The sequence below is a fragment of the Bombina bombina genome, chromosome 3 (genome assembly GCF_027579735.1).
Source record: "Bombina bombina isolate aBomBom1 chromosome 3, aBomBom1.pri, whole genome shotgun sequence".
In the NCBI taxonomy this organism is placed as follows: domain Eukaryota; kingdom Metazoa; phylum Chordata; class Amphibia; order Anura; family Bombinatoridae; genus Bombina; species Bombina bombina.
Genome location: NC_069501.1, coordinates 765,442,810 through 765,467,770, shown reverse-complemented (window position 1 = coordinate 765,467,770; position 24,961 = coordinate 765,442,810).

Below are 24,961 nucleotides of genomic sequence, written 5' to 3'. Positions count from 1 at the left end.
AGACCTATTTGGGTATGAAGCACGGCCGGGAAAATGGCCTCTACCTTTCCCAGCCTGTTCAGAAAAACAATCCTGATGGAATATCTTTTTCATGGAAGTTCGCACTTTATTTAAATTGGAAAAAGTGTGTACATAGCTATTTAGTACTTTAAAGAATGTGTCTCCAAATAAAAGACCATTTGTATCTGTATGAATTTTGTTTATTGCGAAATCACACACTCTGGGGTCAATACGTCTAAGAATATTATGCCTACGTTCAGTGTACATGGCAGAATTGGCGTTTCCCAAAAAGCTGAGCATTCACTGAAGCCATTCTCTGACAATGATAGGGTCTAACAAAGAATTATCGTATACAGCTTGTTCGGACAAATAAAAAAGTTTTGCTAATGGGCCAATAGTGTCTAACATTTTGTCCTGGCAATTTTCCAAGCCCTGTCCATCCCTTTCTTTAATTTAAAGTCTGGGGAACCTATAAATTTTAAAATTTTTGGATCTACTTCAGGAGTAGAACTAGCATTGTTTGGGAGAATAGGTCTAGGGCATTCAGCCCTCATTTTATTTCTAGAATCCCTTTTTAAGGGTTGACGAAGCTGGAAATCGATAAAATCCGCAATGTCAGAAGAAGGGCACCACTCCGCAGATCTAGGGTGGTGCAGATCATCTGCATTGAACCTAGGATTTCCTAGACAGTCAAAAAATTTTACTTTTTTGGAATCCAGATGTTTGGATTTTTTCAGACATTTCTTGAATTTTTTGATCTTCGGGGAGGCCGAAGAATCTTCAGATGAAGATAGAATGAGAAAAGTAATTTTCAGACTTGTCTGAATCCAAAGAGGAATCAGAATTTACTTCTGTATCAGAGCAAACTTCCACATTTTCATCATTGGCCAAAGCCTCTCCCATTAGTGACCTCTTGGGAGTAGAGGAAATAGCAGGTGTTTTCCTTCCTTTCCTGCAAGGAATAGCGGTGCCAGAGACAAGCTGGCGTGATTTCTTTACCAATTTTTTACTCACTTTAATACCACTTGAAATTGGTCTTTCTTTCAATAACCTTTTTAGAGGATTTGTCAATTAACATAGATATTTTTTCCAGCATAGAGTTCATGGAATTGTCAATCATTTGTTGGACATTTTCAGAGCTAAGAATAGGATTTAATTCTGAAGATTGAGACATATTGGTATTAATATAATATTATTTAAATATTATAAAATAATATAAACAATAATATTATAAAATATTTTTTACAAATATATATAAAATTACAGTAATGTTAAAATTACAATTATTTTATTAAATAGGATTTAAATTTTTATATAACTAAAATTGACCCCAAAGAATATGATAGGCAATAAAATAAAAGTTTAAGTGTAATATAGAAAAGGAACTGAAGATGGAGACAAAGACCTTAAAATGTAAACACTTAGTCAAAAAATGGAACCAAATGTTGCTAATTGTGAACGCAACAAAGTCTAACAACAGCCGACAACTTCCAGCTGATTGTGAGGTAAGGGAGGCGGGAAAAACGAAGAACTAACTGCACAGTGAAAGAGAGGCACTGCGCATGCGCATTAGGACCGGCAGTCACAAAATGGACGTCGGAGAAGCGCAAACAAGAAGATAGGAGATTATAAGCAAGACAAACAGGTGAAAAAACGAGCGAAATAACATAACCAAAACCAGAACTAAAGTCAAGCTAAATGAAAAAGAATAATACTAAAACAAGGAAAAAATATAAATATAAAAAATGGAAGTTGTTAATAAAACAAAGGGGTAAATAAATAAGATATCTGTAAAAGTAAACAAACTGAAAATGTTTTGAAATAAAATGTTTTGCACATAAAGCTTAAACAATAAACAAATCTTTAATAGTACACAGTAATACTTATCTTTCTGAAGCAGTAAAAGAAAGAGGATGTATTACTGTGTATTGGACAGTTTATAGGACTCATTATCAACCTGATTGGCTATGTAGTTTTAGTTTAATCAGTTCTCCATTCCTATTGGTCACTGATCTGTTATTTGTTTTACTGTTTCCTTTTCAAAATTTGACAGTTATTTGTAATTATTATGTATACTTTTAAAAACTGCATTTAAGTAGTAAAGAAAGAGAATGCAAAATATGAGTCTCTGGTCTTGTAATAAAATTAAAATTATGGGCATAATGGCAATTAGTTATCTATGGATTTGAATTACTTAGAAGAGAGTCCGGCAATCTTTTATGCTGTATTGTTCTAAAACAATAATGTGAAAATGCATGCTGGGCTAATTTATGTTATCAATTTTGATTATTATAATTATATATTCATTATTCTGTTGCTGCTGATCTTGCCTGGACTTTGAGTAATATTTTGCCTTCCTTTTTTTAAAATATATTTTTATTAGTATGTTTAAGTACATAAACAGACACCGGGGAGCACAAGTGTCAAAGTAAATTTTAACATTGAGAAATTGTATGAAACAAGACGGACTGTAATCAAACAAGTGCACAAAAAGAGGAAGAAAAATAAGAGTACCCAATTCAGGAAGCCACATTCTCCTTCCCTTTCAATCTTTGAATGGATCCTGTACACTTTAGATAAGTAAATAAATTTAATTATACAGCATGCGTATATCCTTTGCCTTAACACATTATACAATATTATTTTGCATTATACATGTTTCTTACACATAAATAAATAAACACGTTATAAGAGTCTGTATGCTACCTTCAAACCATTCATAGCCACCTTCTTTTAATCTAAACTATACCTTCTTAACCTATCTAGCATTGCCAATACTACTGAAATCCAGGTGTATCCAGAGACGTATATATTTAAATAATCTTGATTATTAGAGTACTGCCTCTACTTAAAAATAAGAAAGGATAAAAAAGCAAGAAAAAGGCATCTCGAAAAGAGGAAAAATAAGAAGAAAGTGAGCCATTATAGCGGTGCCATAAGTGATTATTTCTGCCTACTGCCCCTCCCCTCCTTTTAGCCTTCATCACATCCACTCATCTCTCAACCTACTCTCTATTATGTATTGAGTGTTTTCAAACCTTGAGATGAATTCCTTTTGTGTGTCCCTATCTTGTGTTTTAATCCAGAATTTCCATTTCTCTAAGAACCTTTCAACATTAATCTCAAGATTAAACCAGATATCATTTTGTTCTATCAAGAATTGCTTCTGTTCCACGTTTTTCAGTGCTTTAACGGAGGGTGCCCATGTATTTTTACATCCTTTTAGTATCAGATTCCTGCTTAATAGAATTAACATAATAAAAAAGATCCTACACTGTGGGATTTCTTTTTTATTAAAGTTTAAGAAAAACAGAATTTATGCTTACCTGATAAATTACTTTCTCCAACGGTGTGTCCGGTCCACGGCGTCATCCTTACTTGTGGGATATCTCTTCCCCAACAGGAAATGGCAAAGCGTCCCAGCAAAGCTGGCCATATAGTCCCTCCTAAGCTCTGCCCACCCCAGTCATTCGACCGACGGACAGGAGGAAATATATATAGGAGAAACCATATGGTACCGTGGTGACTGTAGTTAGAGAAAATAATTCATCAGACCTGATTAAAAAACCAGGGCGGGCCGTGGACCGGACACACCGTTGGAGAAAGTAATTTATCAGGTAAGCATAAATTCTGTTTTCTCCAACATTGGTGTGTCCGGTCCACGGCGTCATCCTTACTTGTGGGAACCAATACCAAAGCTTTAGGACACGGATGAAGGGAGGGAGCAAATCAGGTTACCTAAACGGAAGGCACCACAGCTTGCAAAACCTTTCTCCCAAAAATAGCCTCCGAAGAAGCAAAAGTATCAAATTTGTAAAATTTGGCAAAAGTGTGCAGTGAAGACCAAGTCGCTGCCTTACATATCTGGTCAACAGAAGCCTCGTTCTTGAAGGCCCATGTGGAAGCCACAGCCCTAGTGGAGTGAGCTGTGATTCTTGCAGGAGGCTGCCGTCCGGCAGTCTCATAAGCCAATCGGATGATGCTTTTAAGCCAAAAGGAAAGAGAGGTAGAAGTCGCTTTTTGACCTCTCCTTTTACCAGAATAAACAACAAACAAGGAAGAAGTTTGTCTGAAATCTTTTGTAGCCTCTAAATAGAATTTTAGAGCACGGACTACGTCCAAATTGTGTAACAAACGTTCCTTCTTTGAAACTGGATTCGGACATAAAGAAGGTACAACTATCTCCTGGTTAATATTTTTGTTAGAAACAACCTTAGGAAGAAAACCAGGCTTAGTACGAAAAACCACCTTATCTGCATGGAACACCAGATAGGGCGGAGAACACTGCAGAGCAGATAACTCTGAAACTCTTCTAGCAGAAGAAATTGCAACCAAAAACAAAACTTTCCAAGATAGTAACTTAATATCTATGGAATGTAAAGGTTCAAACGGAACCCCTTGAAGAACTGAAAGAACTAGATTTAGACTCCAGGGAGGAGTCTAAGGTCTGTAAACAGGCTTGATCCTAACCAGAGCCTGAACAAATGCTTGAACATCTGGCACAGCTGCCAGTCTTTTGTGTAGTAAGACAGATAAATCAGAGATCTGTCCCTTTAGAGAACTTGCAGATAATCCTTTCTCCAAACCTTCTTGTAGAAAGGAGAGAATCTTAGGAATTTTTATCTTATTCCATGGGGATCCTTTGGATTCACACCAACAGATATATCTTTTCCAAATTTTATGGTAAATCTTTCTAGTTACCGGTTTTCTGGCCTGAACCAGAGTATCTATCACAGAATCTGAAAACCCACGCTTCGATAGAATCAAGCGTTCAATCTCCAAGCCGTCAGCTGGAGGGAGACCAGATTTGGATGTTCGAATGGACCCTGAACAAGAAGGTCCTGTCTCAAAGGTAGCTTCCATGGTTGAACTGATGACATATTCACCAGGTCTGCATACCAAGTCCTGCGTGGCCACGCAGGAGCTATCAAGATCACCGAGGCCCTCTCCTGATTAATCCTGGCTACCAGCCTGGGAATGAGAGGAAACAGTGGAAATACATAAGCTAGGTTGAAGGTCCAAGGTGCTACTAGTGCATCTACTAGAGTCGCCTTGGGGTCCCTGGATCTGGACCCGTAGCAAGGAACCTTGAAGTTCTGACGAGACGCCATCAGATCCATGTCTGGAATGCCCCATAATTGGGTTATTTGGGCAAAGATCTCTGGGTGGGGTTCCCACTCCCCCGGATGGAATGTCTGACGACTCAGAAAATCCGCCTATCAGTTTTCCACACCGGGGATGTGGATCGCAGACAGGTGGCAGGAGTGATCCTCCGCCCATTGAATTATTTTGGTCACTTCTTTCATCGCCAGGGAACTCCTTGTTCCCCCCTGATGATTGATATACGCAACAGTCGTCATGTTGTCTGATTGGAACCTTATGAATCTGGCCTTTGCTAGTTGAGGCCAAGCCCTGAGAGCATTGAATATCGCTCTCAGTTCCAGAATGTTTATCGGGAGAAGAGATTCTTCCAAAGACCATAGACCCTGAGCTTTCAGGGATTCCCAGACCGCTCCCCAGCCCACTAGACTGGCGTCGGTCGTGACAATGACCCACTCTGGTCTGCGGAAGCTCATTCCCTGGGACAGATGGTCAAGGGTCAGCCACCAACGGAGTGAATCTCTGGTCTTCTGATCTACTTGAATCATTGGAGACAAGTCTGTATAATCCCCATTCCAATGTTTGAGCATGCACAGTTGTAATGGTCTTAGATGAATTCGTGCAAAAGGAACTATGTCCATTGCTGCAACCATCAACCCTACTACTTCCATGCACTGCGCTATGGAAGGACAAGGAACAGAATGAAGAGCTTGACAAGAGCTTAGAAGTTTTGATTTTCTGACCTCTGTCAGAAAAATCCTCATTTCTAAGGAATCTATTATTGTTCCCAAGAAGGGAACTCTTGTCGACGGAGACAGAGAACTTTTTTCTATGTTCACCTTCCATCCGTGTGATCTGAGAAAGGCCAGAACGATGTCTGTATGAGCCTTTGCTTTGGACAGGGACGACGCTTGTATTAGAATGTCGTCCAAGTAAGGTACTACTGCAATGCCCCTCTGTCTTAGAACCGCTAGAAGGGACCCTAGCACCTTTGTGAAAATCCTTGGAGCAGTGGCTAACCCGAATGGGAGGGCCACAAACTGGTAATGCTTGTCCAGAAAAGCGAACCTTAGGAACTGATGATGTTCTTTGTGGATAGGAATATGTAGGTACGCATCCTTTAGATCCACGGTAGTTATAAATTGACTTTCCTGGATAATGGGTAGAATCGTTCGAATGGTTTCCATCTTGAACGATGGTACCCTGAGAAATTTGTTTAGGATCTTCAAATCCAAAATTGGTCTGAAAGTTCCCTCTTTTTTGGGAACTACGAACAGATTGGAATAAAATCCCATTCCTTGTTCCTTTATTGGAACTGGATGTATCACTCCCATCTTTAACAGGTCTTCTACACAATGTAAGAATGCCTGTCTCTTTATTTGGTTTGAGGATAAGTGAGACATGTGGAACCTTCCCCTTGGGGGTAGTTCCTTGAATTCCAGGAGATAACCTTGAGAAACTATTTCTAGCGCCCAGGGATCCTGAACATCTCTTGCCCAAGCCTGAGCAAAGAGAGAGAGTCTGCCCCCCACTAGATCCGGTGACGGATCGGGGGCTACTCCTTCATGCTGTTTTGTTAGCAGCGGCAGGCTTCTTGGCCTGCTTACCCTTGTTCCAGCCTTGCATCGGTTTCCAGGCTGGTTTGGGTTGTGAGGTATTACCCTCTTGCTTAGAGGATGCAGAATTAGAGGCCGGTCCGTTCCTGAAATTGCGAAAAGAACGAAAATTAGACTTATTTTTAGCCTTGAAAGACCTATCTTGTGGAAGGGCGTGGCCCTTTCCCCCAGTGATGTCTGAAATAATCTCTTTCAATTCTGGTCCAAATAGAGTTTTACCTTTGAAAGGGATGTTAAGCAATTTTGTCTTGGATGACACATCCGCTGACCAAGACTTTAGCTAAAGCGCTCTGCGCGCCACGATAGCAAACCCTGAATCTAGCTAATTGCAAAGCGGCATCTAAAATAAAAGAGTTAGCCAATTTAAGTGCGTGAACTCTGTCCATAACCTCCTCATATGGAGTCTCTCTACTGAGCGACTTTTCTAGTTCCTCGAACCAGAACCACGCTGCTGTAGTGACAGGAACAATGCACGAAATGGGTTGTAGAAGGTAACCTTGCTGTACAAAAATCTTTTTAAGCAAACCTTCCAATTTTTTATCCATAGGATCTTTGAAAGCACAACTATCTTCGATAGGAATAGTAGTGCGTTTGTTTAGAGTAGAAACTGCCCCCTCGACCTTAGGGACTGTCTGCCATAAGTCCTTTCTGGGGTCGACCATAGGAAATAATTTCTTAAATATAGGGGGGGAACAAAAGGTATGCCTGGCTTTTCCCACTCCTTATTTACTATGTCCGCCACCCGCTTGGGTATAGGAAAAGCGTCGGGGTGCACCGGAACCTCTAGGAACTTGTCCATCTTGCATAATTTCTCTGGAATGACCAAGTTGTCACAATCATCCAGAGTAGATAACACCTCCTTAAGCAGTGCGCGGAGATGTTCTAATTTAAATTTAAATGTCACAACATCAGGTTCAGCTTGTTGAGAAATTTTTCCTGAATCTGAAATTTCTCCATCTGACAAAACCTCCCTCATGGCACCTTCAGATTGGTGTGAGGGTATGACAGAACAATTATCATCAGCGCCCTCCTGCTCTTCAGTGTTTAAAACAGAGCAATCGCGCTTTCTCTGATAAGTAGGCATTTTGGATAAAATATTTGCTATGGAGTTATCCATTACAGCCGTTAATTGTTGCATGGTAATAAGCATTGGCGCACTAGATGTACTAGGGGCCTCCTGCGTGGGCAAAACTGGTGTAGACACAGTAGGAGATGATGTAGTATCATGTTTACTCCCCTCATCTGAGGAATCATCTTGGGCAATTTCATTATCTGTGGCAGTACTGTCCTTACTTTGTTTGAACGCTATGGCACAATTATCACATAAATTTAAATGGGGAGACACATTGGCTTTCATACATATAGAACATAGCTTATCTGAAGGTACAGACATGTTAAACAGGCTTAAACTTGTCAACAAAGCACAAAAAACGTTTTAAAACAAAACCGTTACTGTCTCTTTAAATTTTAAACAGAAAACACTTTATTACTGAATATGTGAAAAAGTATGAAGGAATTGTTCAAAAATTACCACCACAGTGTCTTAAAGCATTAATAGTATTGCACACCAAATTTCAGAGCTTTAACCCTTAAAATAACGGAACCGGAGCCGTTTATAAATTTAACCCCTATACAGTCCCAGCTATAGTCTTTGCTGAGACCCAACCAAGCCCAGAGGGGAATACGATACCAATTGACGCCTTCTAGAAGCTTTTCCAGCAATTTTTAGATACTCACACATGCATCTGCATGCCCTGCTCTCAAAAAACAACTGCGCAGTAATGGCGCGAAAATGAGGCTCAGTCTACAACTAGGAAGGCCCCCTGACTGGAAAAGGTGTCTAACACAGTGCCTGCCGTTTAATAAACATTCCCCAAGTTTATAAATGCAAATTGTCAGCACAAATATGAATAAAATGCCCAAATAAAGCAATCGATTTAGCCCATAAAAATGTCTACCAGTTTTTTAGCCCATAATAAGCCCTTTATTCTGTTTGTTTGACTAAGAAAATGGCTTACCGGTCCCCATGAGGGGAAATGACAGCCTTCCAGCATTACATCGTCTTGTTAGAAATATGGCTAGTCATACCTTAAGCAGAAAAGTCTGCTAACTGCTTCCCCCAACTGAAGTTACTTCATCTCAACAGTCCTATGTAGAAACAGCAATCGATTTTAGTTACTGTCTGCTAAAATCATCTTCCTCTCACAAACAGAAATCTTCATCCTTTTCTGTTTCAGAGTAAATAGTACATACCAGCACTATTTTAAAATAACAAACACTTGATAGAAGAATAAAAACTACATTTAAACACCAAAAAACTCTTAACCATTTCCGTGGAGATGTTGCCTGTGCAACGGCAAAGAGAATTACTGGGGTGGGCGGAGCCTAGGAGGGACTATATGGCCAGCTTTGCTGGGACTCTTTGCCATTTCCTGTTGGGGAAGAGATATCCCACAAGTAAGGATGACGCCATGGACCGGACACACCAATGTTGGAGAAATAACATGTTCTGCTTGAAGTGACACCTGAACATTACTTATTTTGTTGGCCCAGTAAAATAACATTCTCCAACATTTTTGTAATTTCGGGCATGACCATAAACAGTATATTAAATTTGCTTTATCCAACCTGCATTTCTCACAGTTATGTCTGATATGACTATTCCCCCATTCAGACACCATTTCTAGCATAATATATGTCATCCATATTATTTTAACGTGTTGTTCACGCATTGACATTGAGAGAGAGGCTTCCTCTATCTTTTCTATACTGTCTGCATTGAGAGGTTGGGAAATTGCATGTCTATCCATTTTGATGTAATCCTCTCCAGTTGTTTTTCATAATCTATATTATTTATAATATTATATATTAAGGAGATAGAAAATTTATCTTTTTTATGTGCATTCAATACCGGTACGAGTGGGGGGTAGTCCCATATTTTTTTTTTTTTAATAATGTTCTTTCTTGAGTTGGAATTGCATTTTTGTAGCTATAAAATCTAAGACTTTAGGCGTTTCCTGATCCCTATCTACTAGTTGCGTCATATTAACTAGGCCATGTTCTTTCCATATCGAGCCTACGTTAGATAGGTAGCCCAGTTGGAAGTCCTGATTTCCCTTAAAAGAGAGGAAATGCAATGCTGCAAATTTTAAATTTAATTTCTTGCAGATTCTATGCCATGCTATTATTGGGTCCTTCAATAGATCTATTCTTTTAATATGCAGCTGAAGCTCTTTAATCTCTAAATGGACAATGTTTTTAAGATATAGAGGTTTAACTAAATGAGATTCAAGATCTAGTATGATGAAATGTCCTAAATGAGATTCAAGAACTAGTATTGGGAAATGTCCTATATTCAATAACCAGTCTAGGGCAATCTTTCCCACTGCCACTAAGTTATATAGAGAAATATTTGGTAGGGCCAGTCCCAGGTATTTTTTTGAAGCATTAGTTTTTTTTATGGCTTAGTCTTACTTTCTTGTTGCCCCATAAATAACTTTTAATGGATGAGTACATTTTCTTTATTTCATTTTTTTTATTAGCAATGAAATATTTTGGAAAATATATAGTAAACGTGGTAGCGTTATCATTTTCAATAAGTTCATTTTATCATAAAGCGAGAGGGGGAGTGTTTTCCAATGTTTAAGGTTCTCCAAAAATTTCCTGACAGCTTCCCTTATATTTAAAGAGTATATCTCGGCTGAGTTTACAGAAAACTTAAGCCCTAGATATTCTAATGAGTGCTTCACTTCTTCAAAAATTTGAGTATCTGAGTTTTGTCTTTTATGAATCTATAAGACTTCTGATTTGTTTGTGTTAATTTGATTGCCTGAGAATGACCCAAATATTTCCACAGTTTGACAAATTAGCTTAAAATTTACTATTAATTGTCTGGTAAGAATCAATAGGTCATCTGCATACTGCAAGTTTAATCGCTTTGCCCTGAATTACTATTCCTGGAATATTTAATCTCAGTGCAATCAATAGTGGTTCTAGGAATAAGTTAAAAAATTAGGGAAGAAAGGGGGCATCCTTAGCGAGTTCCTCTCAATAATGGAAAAAATGCTGTTTTTTGTTTATTTATGACTAGTGCTGCTTGGGACTTTCTGTATAGTAGTTCTATCATGTTATAACAATTTCCAGAAAAGCCAAATTTAGTTAGTGCTGTAAATATGCAATCCCAGATAATTGAGTCAAAGGCTTTATGCGCGTCTAGTGATATTACAAATGAGTCTTCCCCATTTTTTCCTTCTTACATTTTTTGTTATACCAGGCATCTGAAATTGTTAAGTATAATTTCCTTAGATTAATTTTAGATGAGCAACCTTTCATAAAGCAGTTTGAGCCCAATGGATTATTCCCCCCCAGAATTGTATGTAACTTTTTGCTATGATACTTTTAACTATTTTGTAATCAATGTTTAGTAGTGAAATTGGTCTGTATGATTCTAGTAAATGTGGGTCTTTCCCTGGATTTGGAATAACAATTATTGTGGATTCATTGAAATCTGCAGAGGGAGTAAGTTGTCCCATCCAAAATTTATTCAGGAGAAGTGTTAATATGGTAGTAATTTCGTTTATCAATATTTTGTAAAATTCTGAGGGTAATCCATCGGGACCAGCTGCCTTGTTATTAGACAAATTTCTAAATTTTTGGGATACTTCTTCTTCTGAAATAGACACATTAAGTTTATTTAGCTGGGTTATATCTATTTTTGGAACATTAATTGTTTCCAAAATTGGTCTTTTTTGTCCTCATCTACAGGATAAGTTGAATATAGATTTGCAAAGTATTCATAAAATGTTTCTTGTATATCTTTAAAGTTAGTTATCATTTCATCCCTACCTTTTAATTTGGAATTAAACATTTTTTTTTAATGTTAACTACTTGAGCCAAGAACAGTCCAGATCTATTGCCAAATCTGTAGAATTTAGAGCATGACTTTATATTTTATTTGACTTTATTTTGTATAACAAATTATCTCTATTCTGTTTTGCTAGGATGTATTTTCCCCAGTTGGGCTTAGTTCTATTCCCTAAAATTCTCGAGTATGCATTTATTAATGTTTTGGTTACTTGCTGTTTTAATTGATTTTTTTTTTCTTCATGTTAATTACAAAGGCAGTCATCTCCTTCCTAAGTACCGCTTTAGCTGTGTTCCAATAAATGTTAGTTTTATTTAAATAATTATTATTAAAGCTAACAAACTTTGTCCATTTGCCTTTCAATTTTTTTTTTATAAATTTAGGATTATTTTGAAGATATTTTTTGGGTAAAAAGTTCCCGGATGTTTTGGGGGAGATGTGTTTAATGCAATGGTAATGGGGGCATGGTTTGATATTGTGATTTGGTCAATCTTAGCTTCCTGGACTTGGTTAATCATATAATCTGAGACCAGGAAAAGATCTATTCTGGAAAGAGAGTGATTAGATTTAGAAAGACACGAGTATTCCCTAGCATCTGGGTTCAAGATTCTCCAAATGTCCTGTGTTCTTAGGTGTTTTTTCAGATTTTTAAGTATTGTACTTTTCCTTTTCCTTTTTGCCCAAGTGTTTTTATTGGTTTCTATTTTGAGTGGGTTCTGTTCCCCCATTGTCTTCCTCATTTCTAAAATTAAGTTTGGTGTTAAGTTAAAATCCACCTATTAATAAATGTTTATCTGTGTATATCAATAAATGGTCTCGGATTTTTTGCCAGAAGGATCTTCAACATTAGGGCCATATACATTACATAATTTATATTCTCTATCTTCAATCATTACTGACAGAATAATAAATCTCTCATCTTGATCTATAATTGTATTAGTAATTTTGTATTCTAATGTCTTATTTACCCCTTAGTGACCAGAGCACTTTTCCATTTGTTGACTGTTTGGGACCAAGGCTATTTTTACATTTCTGCAGTGTTTGTGTTTAACTGTAATTTTCCTCTTACTCATTTACTGTACCCACACATATTATATACTGTTTTCTCGCCATTAAATGGACTTTCTAAAGATACCATTATTTTCATTATATCTTATAATTTACTGTAAAAATAATTATAAAATATGATGAAAAAATGGAAAAAAACACACTTTTTCTAACTTTGACCCCCAAAATCTGTTACACATCTACAACCACGAAAAAACACCATGCTAAATAATTTCTAAATTTTGTCCTGAGTTTAGAAATACCCAATGTTTACATGTTCTTTGCTTTTTTTTTTGCAAGTTATAGGGCAATAAGTAGAAGGAACACTTTGCTATTTCCAAATTTTTTTTTTTCAAAATTAGCGATAGTTACATTGGAACACTGATATCTGTCAGGAATCCCTGATCAACCACATGAATAGATTTTTTTTTAGTAGACAACACAAAGTATTGATCTAGGCCCATTTTGGTATATTTGATGCCACCATTTCACTACCAAATGCGATCAAATTAAATTTTATTTTATTTTTTCACAAACTTTAGGTTTCTCACTAAAAATATATACAAACAGCATGTGCAATTATGGCACAGATGGTTGTAAATGCTTCTCTGGGATCCCCTTTGTTCAGAAATAGCAGACATATATGGCTTTGGCATTGCTTTTTGGTAATTGGAAGGCCACTAAATGCAGCTGCACACCACACGTGTATTATGACCAGCAGTGAAGGGATTAATTAGGGAGCTTGTAAGGTTAATTTTAGCTTTAGTGTAGTGTAGTAGACAACCCAAAGTATTAATCTAGGCCAATTTTGATATATTTCATGCCACCATTTCACCGCCAAATGCGATCAAATAAAAAAAAAAAAAAAAACTTTTTCACAATTTTTGTTTTCTCACTGAAATTATTTACAAACAGTTAGTGCAATCACGGCATAAATGGTTGTAAATGCTTCTCTGGGATCCCCTTTGTTCATAAATAGCAGACATATATGGCTTTGATATTGCTTTTTGGTAATTAGAAGGACGCTATATGCTGCTGCGCACCACACTTGTATTATGCCCAGCAGCGAAGGGGTTAATTAGGGAGCTTGTAGGGTTAATTTTAGCTTTAGTGTAGAGATCAGCCTCCATCCTGACACATCCCACCCCCTGATCCCTCCCCCATCCTGACACATCCCACCCCCTGATCATTTATTTTATTTGGTTAAAAAACAATCAGAGGAGAGACTGACTCCATAAGTGTCTCTGCCAAGTCTTTGATGTAAGAGACAAGGGGCAGCAAGCAGACGCATTATATAAAAACACAGCAAATAATTAAAAAAAAAGGAAACAAGAGAGTGGGTAATTTAACTAACCCCACCTGGATTCCCCCAGCCCTAGCATTGCTTCTCACTGACTCCATAACTAATTTCTATAAAAAGCTTAATTTCTGCTTCTTCTGAAAACATTTTGTTACCCTCTTTAGTTTGTAAATTAATTTTGGCTGAGTATACTAATCTGGTTAAAACTATAAACAGCCCAGTTTGGATTCCATTATCTTTATCATTACTTCTCGCTGCCTCTATGATTATTATTACAAAAAATAATAAACAAAATTATCAAAAATAAAAACAATTATACCTAATCTAATAGCCCTATAAAAAAGCCCCCCAAAATAAAAACACCCCCTAGCTTACAATAAACTACCAACAGCCCTTCAAAGGGCCTTTTGTAGGGTATTGCCCTAAGTTAAACAGCTCTTTTACCTGTAAAAAAAAAATACAAAGTCCCTCCAACAGGAAAACCCATCACCCAAACCAACCCCCCAAAATAAAAAAACCTAACTCTAAAAAAAACCTAAGCTACCCATTGCCCCTAAAGGGGCATTTGTAAGGGCATTGCCCTTAAAATGAGCCAAAAGTATTTCCATAGCTCTCATCCTATTAGCTGTTTTGAACAGCCAATAGGATTTTAAAAGCTCTCATCCTATTGGCTGATTTGACAAGCCAATAGGATTTTAGAAGCTCTCATCTTATTGGCTGATTTGAATTTGAAGAATCAAATCAGCTAATAGGAATGCAATGTACGCCATTTTAAAATGGCTACCTTGCATTGAAGCTTCAGTGTACGGCGGGGACCGTATGAAGAGGACGCTCCGCGCTGGATGTCTTCGCTGCGCCGCCAGGATGAAGATAGAAGATGCCCCCGCAATGGATGAATATGTCGCTGCCTGGATGAAGACTTCTCGCCACCTGGTTGTTCGGACTTTAGCAACCATGAGTAGATATTCTGGGGTTAGCGTTAGGTTTTTTTTTTTTTTTTCATATTAGGGCTTGGGCTTTTGAAAAAGAGCTAAATGCCCTTTTAAGGTCAATGGAAAAGAGCTGAATGCCCTTTTAAGGGCAATGCCCATACAAATGACACTTTAGGGGCAATGGGTAGCTTAGGTTGTTTTTTAAATTAGTTTTTTTTATTTTGGGGGGTTGGTTGGGTGGTGGATTTTTCTGTTGGGGGGACTTTGTATTTTTTTTACAGGTAAAAGAGCTGTTTAACTACAAAACACCCTTTTAAGGGCTATTGGTAGTTTATTGTAGGCTAGGGGTTGTTTTTATTTTGGGGGGCTTTTTTATTTTTTACCCGTAGGGCTATTAGATTATTTTTGATCATTTTGTTTATTATTTTTTTGTAAGCTTAGTGTTTTTTATTTTTCGCAATTTAGTGTTTATTATTTTTTGTAATTTTAGATTTTTTAATTTTTCTCATAGTGTTAGGTTTTTTAAATTTGAAATTTAGATTTTTTTAATTGGTAGTATTTTTTTATTTTATTAGAATAGTAAGGTTAGGTTAATTTATAGTATAATGTTAGCGTTATTTTTATTTCACTGGTAAGTTTTTATTTATTTAAATATAGTTATATTGTAATTTTAATTTAAAGTTAGGGGGTGTTAGGTTTAGGGGTTAATAGTTTAATTTAGTGTTTTGCGATGTGGGGGGTGGCAGTTTAGGGGTTAATAGGTTTATTTAGTGGCGGAGAGGTTGGAGGCCGGATGTTTAGGGGTAAATAGGTTTATTTAGTTTTGGAGATGTGGGTTGCCAGAGATTTAGGGGTTAATGGGTTTATTTAGTTGCAGAGATGTGGGAGGCCGGAGGTTTAAGGGTTAATAACTTTATTATAGTGTCGGCGATGTCGGGGAGCAGCGAAATAGGGGTTAATAACTTTATTATAGTGGTGGTGATGTCGTGGGAGCAGTGGAATAGGTGTTAATAAATTTTATTAGTGTCGGCAATGTTGGGAGTGGCAGATTAGGTGTTAATAACTTTATTTAGGTGTTGGCAATGTCGGGGGCAACAGATTAGGGGTGTTTAGACTTGGGGTTTATGTTAGGGTGCTAGGTTTAAACGTATTGGATTTTGTGCGGTATGGAGCTTAATGCCACCATATCGCACGCACAAGGAGGCTTTTCAGTAACTCGTAATGGCAGCGCTATGGAGAGTGAAAAAACATTTTTGTCCTTAGTTTCGCACCCTGTTTAGCGCAAAACTCGTAATCTAGGTGTTTGTTAGTAAAATGCATGACCATACCATTGAAACCTAAAAATATGTTTATGAATATTTAAATGTCTCATTTTTATTAGGTAGTGTTTAAATGAGTGTAACAGTTAAAATTAATGTATTTATGTTGTGTTTGGTGCAACTTTTGTTTTATCCCTAACCCTTTACGCAACGTCTTCAGTCGCGCTAACCTGATGCGTGTTCAATTTGATTGTACTCAAATGAACGCTCTTACTTTCAACCTGTAATATGCACACAAATTAAAGTGCCCACAATATTCTTATAACACGTAAGAGCTAACGTTAGTGCTCCACTTGTAATCTAGCCCTGAATTAGCCAATACAACTACAAATAAGTTACAGATGTTTCATATTTCTTGGAATTCACACTGATTATCTCAGTGTTATTTCAACTAAATAAAACCAATACATTTTATTAGAACTATGTTCTTTAGAAAAATGAACATTTTTTATGATAAGCATATTTTGTAAAATATTTTAGCATTACACAAGATTGTAATGTTAAACCTCTAGAATTTGTAGACTACTTAGCTCTGCTTTCTTCAGTCTTGAAACTGTAGAAGAGGATTGTAGTGTTTAATTAGTTTGGCCTGGGGGTATTTCTGTTTTAATTCAAGTCTCCCTTGTTAAAAACTTTACAAGAGGAATAAGTGAAGTAATGAGATTGCAGAAAGATTAGCATTGTTGAGTTGTGTCACCTTTTTGAGACCAGCAATAAAACTGCAGTCAAAATATATAACGCAAAGCAGTAATTAAACTTTTCATTAACTTAGGCGACTGAAACAAATTTAGCATTGCGTAGATTAAAATCTTGATGTTCTTTTTCAGGTACAGCATCATCTCTCCTCCTATAGTATTTGTTTGTCTAGTCGGGTTTATGTATTTGTATTTCTTTTCAACATGAATCATTAGATATCTCTGCTCATGCACCCTGCACTACAGAATTTGATGTGGGTTTAAACATTATTATTATTTTTCAATTATTAATATTATTAATAATAATAATAACAATAATAATCATCTTCATCCCGTCGGAACCACCTACGCAATATTTCCAAAATGTGTCCGTTTCTGAGTGCTGAAACTACTAAACAGCTAATCCACTCCCTGGTAATTTCCTGACTTGACTACTCTAATAATTTACTAACTGACCTTCCTTTCTCCTGCCTCTCCCCTCTTCAATCCATCCTAAATGTTTTTGCTAGGCTAATCCACTCCCAATACTCTGTATCTGCTGCATCTCTCTGCGAGTCCCTTCACTTGCTCCCCATTCAAAGCTGAATTAAATTCAAAATTCTCACCCTGACCAACGCAGCCCCCCCACCTGTCCTCACTCATCAACAAATATACTCAAGCCCGCCCCCTAAGATTAGGGTGACTATATTGCCGCTTTAAAAAGGGATGCATATGAAAAATACATATGTCAGGGCTGTTTTTAGGGCTGTTTAAAAAAATATTTTTGTATAAGAACCCTGACATATGTATTATTTATATGTGTCCTTTTTTAAAGCAGCAATATGGTCACCCTACCTAAGATCCAACAATGACCTGCTCCTTGCATCTTCTACCATCACCTCCTCCCATGCTAGAATACAGGACTTCTCTTGTGTGGCACCAACTATCTGAAACGCACTTCCTCGAGCTGTCAGACTTTCCCCTTATCTTCCCTCCTTTAAATGCTCCCTAAAGACCTTTTTGTTCAGGGAAGTCTATCTCCAAATCAGTAACAATTGATTTCAACTTGCCTAATAGCTGCCCTCATCTAACTCCACACTAACATCATTCCCACCTTTGCAGTCCCAACCTCCTGTTTCTCACCCTCCTACCCATCTAGATTGTATGTTCCCATGGGAACAGGGCCTTCAATTCCACCTGTATTTTTTTGTTGAACTTTGTCTAGTGTCTTTTATATTGTATTGTACTTTTATCTTTGTACCCATGGACAGCGCTGCAGAATCTGTTGGCGCTTTATAAATAAAGAATAATAATAATAATCTCTGCATTTTTATTATGAATATGTGTATAAGTTTATCTAGAAATAATATATGGCAGTTTAAGGTTAGTCATTATTTGAATATATATATATATATATATATATATATATATATATATATATATATATATATATATATATATATATATATATATATATATATATATATATATATAGGTGGCCCTCGTTTTACAACGGTTCAATTTACACCGTTTCAAAATAACAACCTTTTTTCCAGTCATGTGACTGCTTTTGAAAAGCATTGAGAAACAGTGCATTTATTAAAATAGCCAGTAGGTGGAGCTGTCCGCTTGTGTTGCAGCAAAGCCAAGCAAGCTGAAATTAATCAGTTTAACCAGACCTGAGCTATCGAGCAGATTTCAAAGGAACAAGATATTCCTGTCTATAAATAAGTCCAGATTGGAATTCATAGAAAGAACTGTTTGCAGAAAAATGCAAGTGAAGTCTGTGTTGTGTGATTATTTTATTAGGTTTATAATGCTGTTTAGCAAATGTTTTTGTTAATTTAACTTAGTTTAATTATATATTCTGTGTTGTGGGATTATTTTATTAGGTTTATAATGCTGTTTAGCATTTAAAGTCTTTATTTCAAAGCTTTAAAAATAATGTATTAGGTGTTACTTATGACAATTTTGAGAGGGGCCCGGAACCTATCTCCCTCACTTCCCAATGACTTACATTATAAACTTGGTTTCAATTTACAACGGTTTCGATTTATAACCATTCCTTCTGGAACCTAACCCCAGCGTAAACTGAGGGCTACATGTATATATATATATATATATATATATATATACATACAGTATCTAACAAAAGTGAGTACACCCCTCACATTTTTGTAAATATTTTGTATAACAGTGTACATTTGCTGTTCCCTCAAAATAACTCAACACACAGCCATTAATGTCTAAACCGTTGGCAACAAAAGTGTGTACACCCTTAATTGGAAATGTCCAAATTGGGCCCAAAGTGTCAATATTTTGTGTGGCCAACCAGAGCTTCACAGGTTGCCTCTGGAGTTCTCTTCCACTCCTCCATGAAGAAATTACAGAGCTGGTGGATGTTAGAGACCTGCACTCCCCCACCTTCTGTTTGAGGATGCCCCACAGATGCTGAATCACCTTTACCCTCAGCTTCTTTAGTAAGGCAGGGATCATCTTGGAGGTATTTTTGGGGTCGTTATCATGTTGGAATACTGCCCTGCGGCCCAGTCTTCAAAGGGAGGGGAGCATGCTCTGCTTCAGTATGTCATAGTACATGTTGGCATTTATTGTTCCCTCAATGAACTTTAGCTCCCCAGTGCCAGCAGCACTCATGCAGGCCCAGACCATGACACTCCCACCACCATTCTTGATTGTAGGAAAGACATACCTGTCTTTGTACTCCTCAACTGGTTGCCGCCATACACGCTTGACACCATCTAAAGCAAATAAGTTTATCTTGGTCTCAATGGACCACAGGACATGGTTTCAGTAATCCATGTCCTTAGTCTGCTTGTCTTCAGTAAACTGTTTGCGGGCTTTCTTGTGCATCATCTTTAGAAGAGGCTTTCTTCTGGGACAACAGCCATGCAGACCAATTTGATGCAGTGTGCGGCGTTTGGTCTGAGCACTGACAGGTTGACCCCCCACCCCATCAACCTCTGTAGCAATGCTGGCAGCACTCATACGTCTAATTCCAAAAGACAACCTCTGGATATGACTCTGAGCACGTGCACTCAACTTCTTTGGTTGACCATGGTGAGGCCTGTTCTGAGTGGAACCTGTCCTGTGAAACCGCTGTATGGTCTTGCCCCATGTGCTGCAGCTCAGTTTCAGGGTCTTGGCAATCTTCTTATAGCCTAGGCCATATTTATGTAGAGCAACAATTTTTTTTTCAGATCCTCAGAGAGTTCTTTGCAGTGAGGTGTCATGTTGAACCTCCGGTGACCAGTATGAGAGAGTGTGAGAGCGATAACACCAAATTTACCCCACCTGCTCTCGATTCACACCTGAGACCTTGTAGCACTAATGAGTCACATGACACCGGGGAGGGAAAATGGCTAATTGGGCCCAATTTGGACATTTCCACTTAGGGGTGTACTCACTTTTGTTGCCAATGGTTTAGACATAGTGATGTCGCGAATGTAAAAATTTTGCGAACCGGCGAACCCGGCAAACCGCCATAGACTTCAATGGGCAGGCGAATTTTAAAACCCATAGGGACTCTTTCTGGCTACAATAGTGATGGAAATGTTGTTTCAAGGGGACTAACACCTGGACTGTGGCGTGCCGTAGGGGGATCCATGGCAAAACTCCCATGGAAAATTACATAGTTGATGCAGAGTCTGGTTTTAATCCATAAAGGGCATAAATCACCTAACATTCCTAAATTGTTTGGAATAACGTGCTTTAAAACATCAGGTATGATGTTGTATCGATCAGGTAGTGTAAGGGTTACGCCCGCTTCACAGTGACAACCAAACTCCCGCAGCGGGTACAACATCATCATCACACCGTACGTCCATGTGTGTAATGCTGCCTGACTGAGACATATCCCTGTTATCTACATCCTCTGGCAATAATGGTTGCACATCACTCATTTCTTCCAACTGATGTGTAAATAACTCCTCTGACAGATCAAGTGAAGCGGCTGTGGTGCTAGTGTTGGTGGTGGCGGCAGGCGGGCGAGTAGTAACTTGAGAGGTGCCCGAAGCTAAGCTGGAGGAGGATGGTGCGTCAAGGTTCCGAGCGGAAGCTGTAGAAGATTGGGTGTCCTGTGTTAGCCAGTCAACTATGTCCTCAGAACTTTTCGAGTTCAGGGTATGTGGCCTCTGAACACTGGGCATTATTTTAGGGCCAAAGGGAATCACAGCACCACGACCACGATGGCCCCTGTGGGGTGGCCTGCCTCTGTCTGTCATTTTTTTTTTCGATTAGTGGTACTATGCGTGCAAGCTACTGTGACAACAGATATGAGTGGCACTGTGCACTGGCAGAAGTTGGCAGAGTAGACGCTGTAGGCCTGACACACACGCTTGCAGACAACTAACTGCTATTCAATCTATTACAGTCAAAATTGTATTTTTTTTTTTTTATGTACACTACTGTTACACCAGATTTTGGTATATTTCATGCCACCATTTCACTGCCAAATGCGATCAAATAAAAAAAAATTGTTCACTTTTTCACAAACTTTAGGTTTCTCACAGAAATGATTTACAAACAACTTATGCAATTATGGCATAAATGGTAGTAAATGCTTCTCTGGGATCCCCTTTGTTCAGAAATAGCAGACATATATGACTTTGGCTTGCTTTCTGGTAATTAGAAGGCCGCTAAATGCTGCTGCGCATCACACGTGTATTATGGCTAGCAGTGAAGGGGTAATTAGGTAGTTTGTAGGGAGCTTGCAGGGTTAATTTTAGCTTTAGTGTAGAGATCAGCCTCCCACCTGACACATCAGACCCCCTGATCCCTCCCAAACAGCTCCCTTCCCTCCCCCACCCCACAATTGTCCCCGTCATCTTAAGTACTGGCAGAAAGTCTGCCAGTACTAAAATAAAAGGTTTTTACATTTTTTAAATATTTTTTTAGCATATTTACATATGCTATGGTATAGCATCCCCCCTTAGCCCCCAACCTCCCTGACCCCCCCAAAACAGCTCTCTAACCCTCCCCATCTGCCTTATCTGCCAGTACCCAGTTTGCAAAAAAAAGTAGTTTTTTTTTTTCTGTAGTGTAGCTTCCTCGCCCCACACAGACTAACCCCCACCACCTGCCTGATCTTTTTTTTTTAATTTTTATTCCTTTTTTTTAAAAATTTTACACCAACTTTTTCAGTAGTGTAGCGGTTCCCACCCGCTCCCTCCTCGTGCACGCGCCCGCCCCCGCCCTCCCGTGCACGCGCGCGCGTCCGTGTGCGCCCCCGGACATCCCCGCCCACGATCCCGCCCCCCTCCACTGACTGCTATTATTTCACAGTCAAATTTCTAGTTTTTTTTTAACCCCAGGGACACTGTACCCAAAAATTTTCTTTCATGATTCAGATTGAGCATGAAATTTTAAGCAACTTTCTAATTTACTCCTATTATCAAATTTTCTTCATTCTCTTTGTATCTTTATTTAAAATGCAAGAATGTAAGTTTAGATGCCGGCCCATTTTTGGTGAACAACCTGGGTTGTCCTTGCTGATTGGTGGATAAATTCATCCACCAATAAAAAATTGCTCTTCAGAGTACTGAACCCAAAAAAAGCATAGATGCCTTCTTTTTCAAATAAAGATAGCAAGAGAACAAAGAGAAATTGATAATAGGAGTAAATTAGAACATTGCTTAAAATTGCATGCTCTTTCTGAATTACAACACAACATTTTTGGGTTCAGTGTCCCTTTAAGGACCAAGGCCATTTTTCAATTTCTTTCCCTTAAGGACCAGGGCTATTTTTACATTTCTGCGGTGTTTGTGTTTAGGTGTAATTTTCCTCTTACTCATTTACTGTACCCACACATATTATATACCGTTTTTCTCGTCACTAAATGGACTTTTTAAAGATACCATTATTTTCATCATATCTTATAATTTATTATTAAAAATATTATAAAATATGAGGAAAAAATGAAAAAAACACACTTTTTCTAACTTTGACCCGCAAAATCTGTTACACATCTACAACAACCAAAAAACAACCATGCTAAATAGTTTCTAAATTTTGTCCTGAGTTTAGAAATACCCAATTTTAACATGTTCTTTGCTTTTTTTGCAAGTTATAGGGAAATAAATACAAGAAGCACTTTGCTATTTCAAAACCACTTTTTTTTCAAAATGAGCGCTAGTTACATTGGAACCCTGATATCTGTCAGGAATACCTGAATATCCCTTGACATGTATATATTTTTTTTTAGAAGACATACCAAAGTATTGATCTAGGCCCATTTTTGGTATATTTCATGCCACCATTTCACCGCCAAATGCGATCAAATAAAAAAAAAAATGTTCACTTTTTCACAAACTTTAGGTTTCTCACAGAAATTATTTACAAACAACTTATGCAATTATGGCATAAATGGTTGTAAATACTTCTCTGGGATCCCCTTTGTTCAGAAATAGCAGACTTATATGGCTTTGGCGTTGCTTTTTGGTAATTAGAAGGCTGCTAAATGCCACTGTGCACCACACGTGTTTTATGTCCAGCAGTGAAAGGGTTAATTAGGGAGCATGTAGGGAGCTTGTAGAGTTAATTTTAGCTTAAGTGTAGTGTAGTAGACAACCCAAAGTATTTATCTATGGCCATTTTGGTATATTTCATGCCACCATTTCACCGCCAAATGCGATCAAATTTAAAAAAAAAAAACGTTACATTTTTCACAATTTTAGGTTTCACACTGAAATCATTTCCAAACAGATTGTGCAATTATGGCACAAATGGTTGTAAATGCTTCTCTGGGATCCCCTTTGTTCAGAAATAGCAGACATATATGACTTTGGCGTTGCTTTCTGGTAATTAGAAGGCCGCTAAATGCTGCTGCGCATCACACGTGTATTATGGCTAGCAGTGAAGGGGTTAATTAGGTAGTTTGTAGGGAGCTTGCAGGGTTAATTTTAGCTTTAGTGTAGAGATCAGCTTCCCACCTGACACATCAGACCCCCTGATCCCTCCCAAACAGCTCCCTTCCCTCCCCCACCCCACATTAGGGCCAATTTACTCCATATGTACAATTTTCCAAAGCAATACACATTGATTTATAGTACATATGCTTTTAAACATACATAATAATACATTTACCAACATTTCCTAAAACCGTTATAATCATTGCTTTGCCTATGTTGTATATTTGATTCTACTCGAGACTTATTTCCATATTTTAATTACATCAATGGCTGGATATTCTAAATAGTTAAACCATTCTATAATGACCTACTATGGTATTTTATATTTTCTTCCCATACCTTAAAATCCCTCCCCCTCAGTCCTGAATCAAAAGATGAAAGTAATCTGAATTACCAAGGGGATATAACAATTGATTTAACAGCGGCTCAGACATAGATTTGATAAATTTAGACCACTTTGCTACAAATTTTCAAATTTTGTTTTCATTGTGTAACATAGTGGCAAGTTGTTCTAATATTAGTTGTTTCATTATATAATTCTTAAATTCGTTAAATTTTAGATGTCGCTCATTTTTCCAGTTTCTTAACAACAAGTACCTAGTTTGTTGTCAAAATTACTGTATTTAGAAATTCCCAATCCTTGTTGATCTCCTTATCAATGAGAAATATTATGATCTCGACTTTAAATGAGAAAGATTTTCCTCCGATAATTTTATTCAGCCAACATTTCAGTTTGAACCAAAACTGTCTAATAACCGGACATTGCCATATGAAATGTAGTAAGTTCTCAGCTCCACTTTCTAGTTATGTCCTATACATTAATCTGTCCTTCTAGTTCTAGTAGATGTTTATATCATTGAGATATCTTGTATACACCCTGTCCAGCCATGCTTATCCAGGTTTCTAATTTAGCCCAGCTCTCTTTAAACCCATATTTTGTGGTAATCTCATTAGCATAGTGTCTAATTTGTAGGTAAGTTTAGAAGTCTTTATTACTGAGAGAATACTCCCCTTTTAATGTTTCAAAAGTTTTGATGTTTTTTCCTTCTATGTTCATAATCTGATATAAGTATGTTAAGGCACTATTGTACCATCTTCTAAATATTACTGAGTTTATCCCCTCTGGAAATGCTGGGTTTCCCATTATCATTAAATACATAGGCCTAGATTTAGAGTTTGGCGG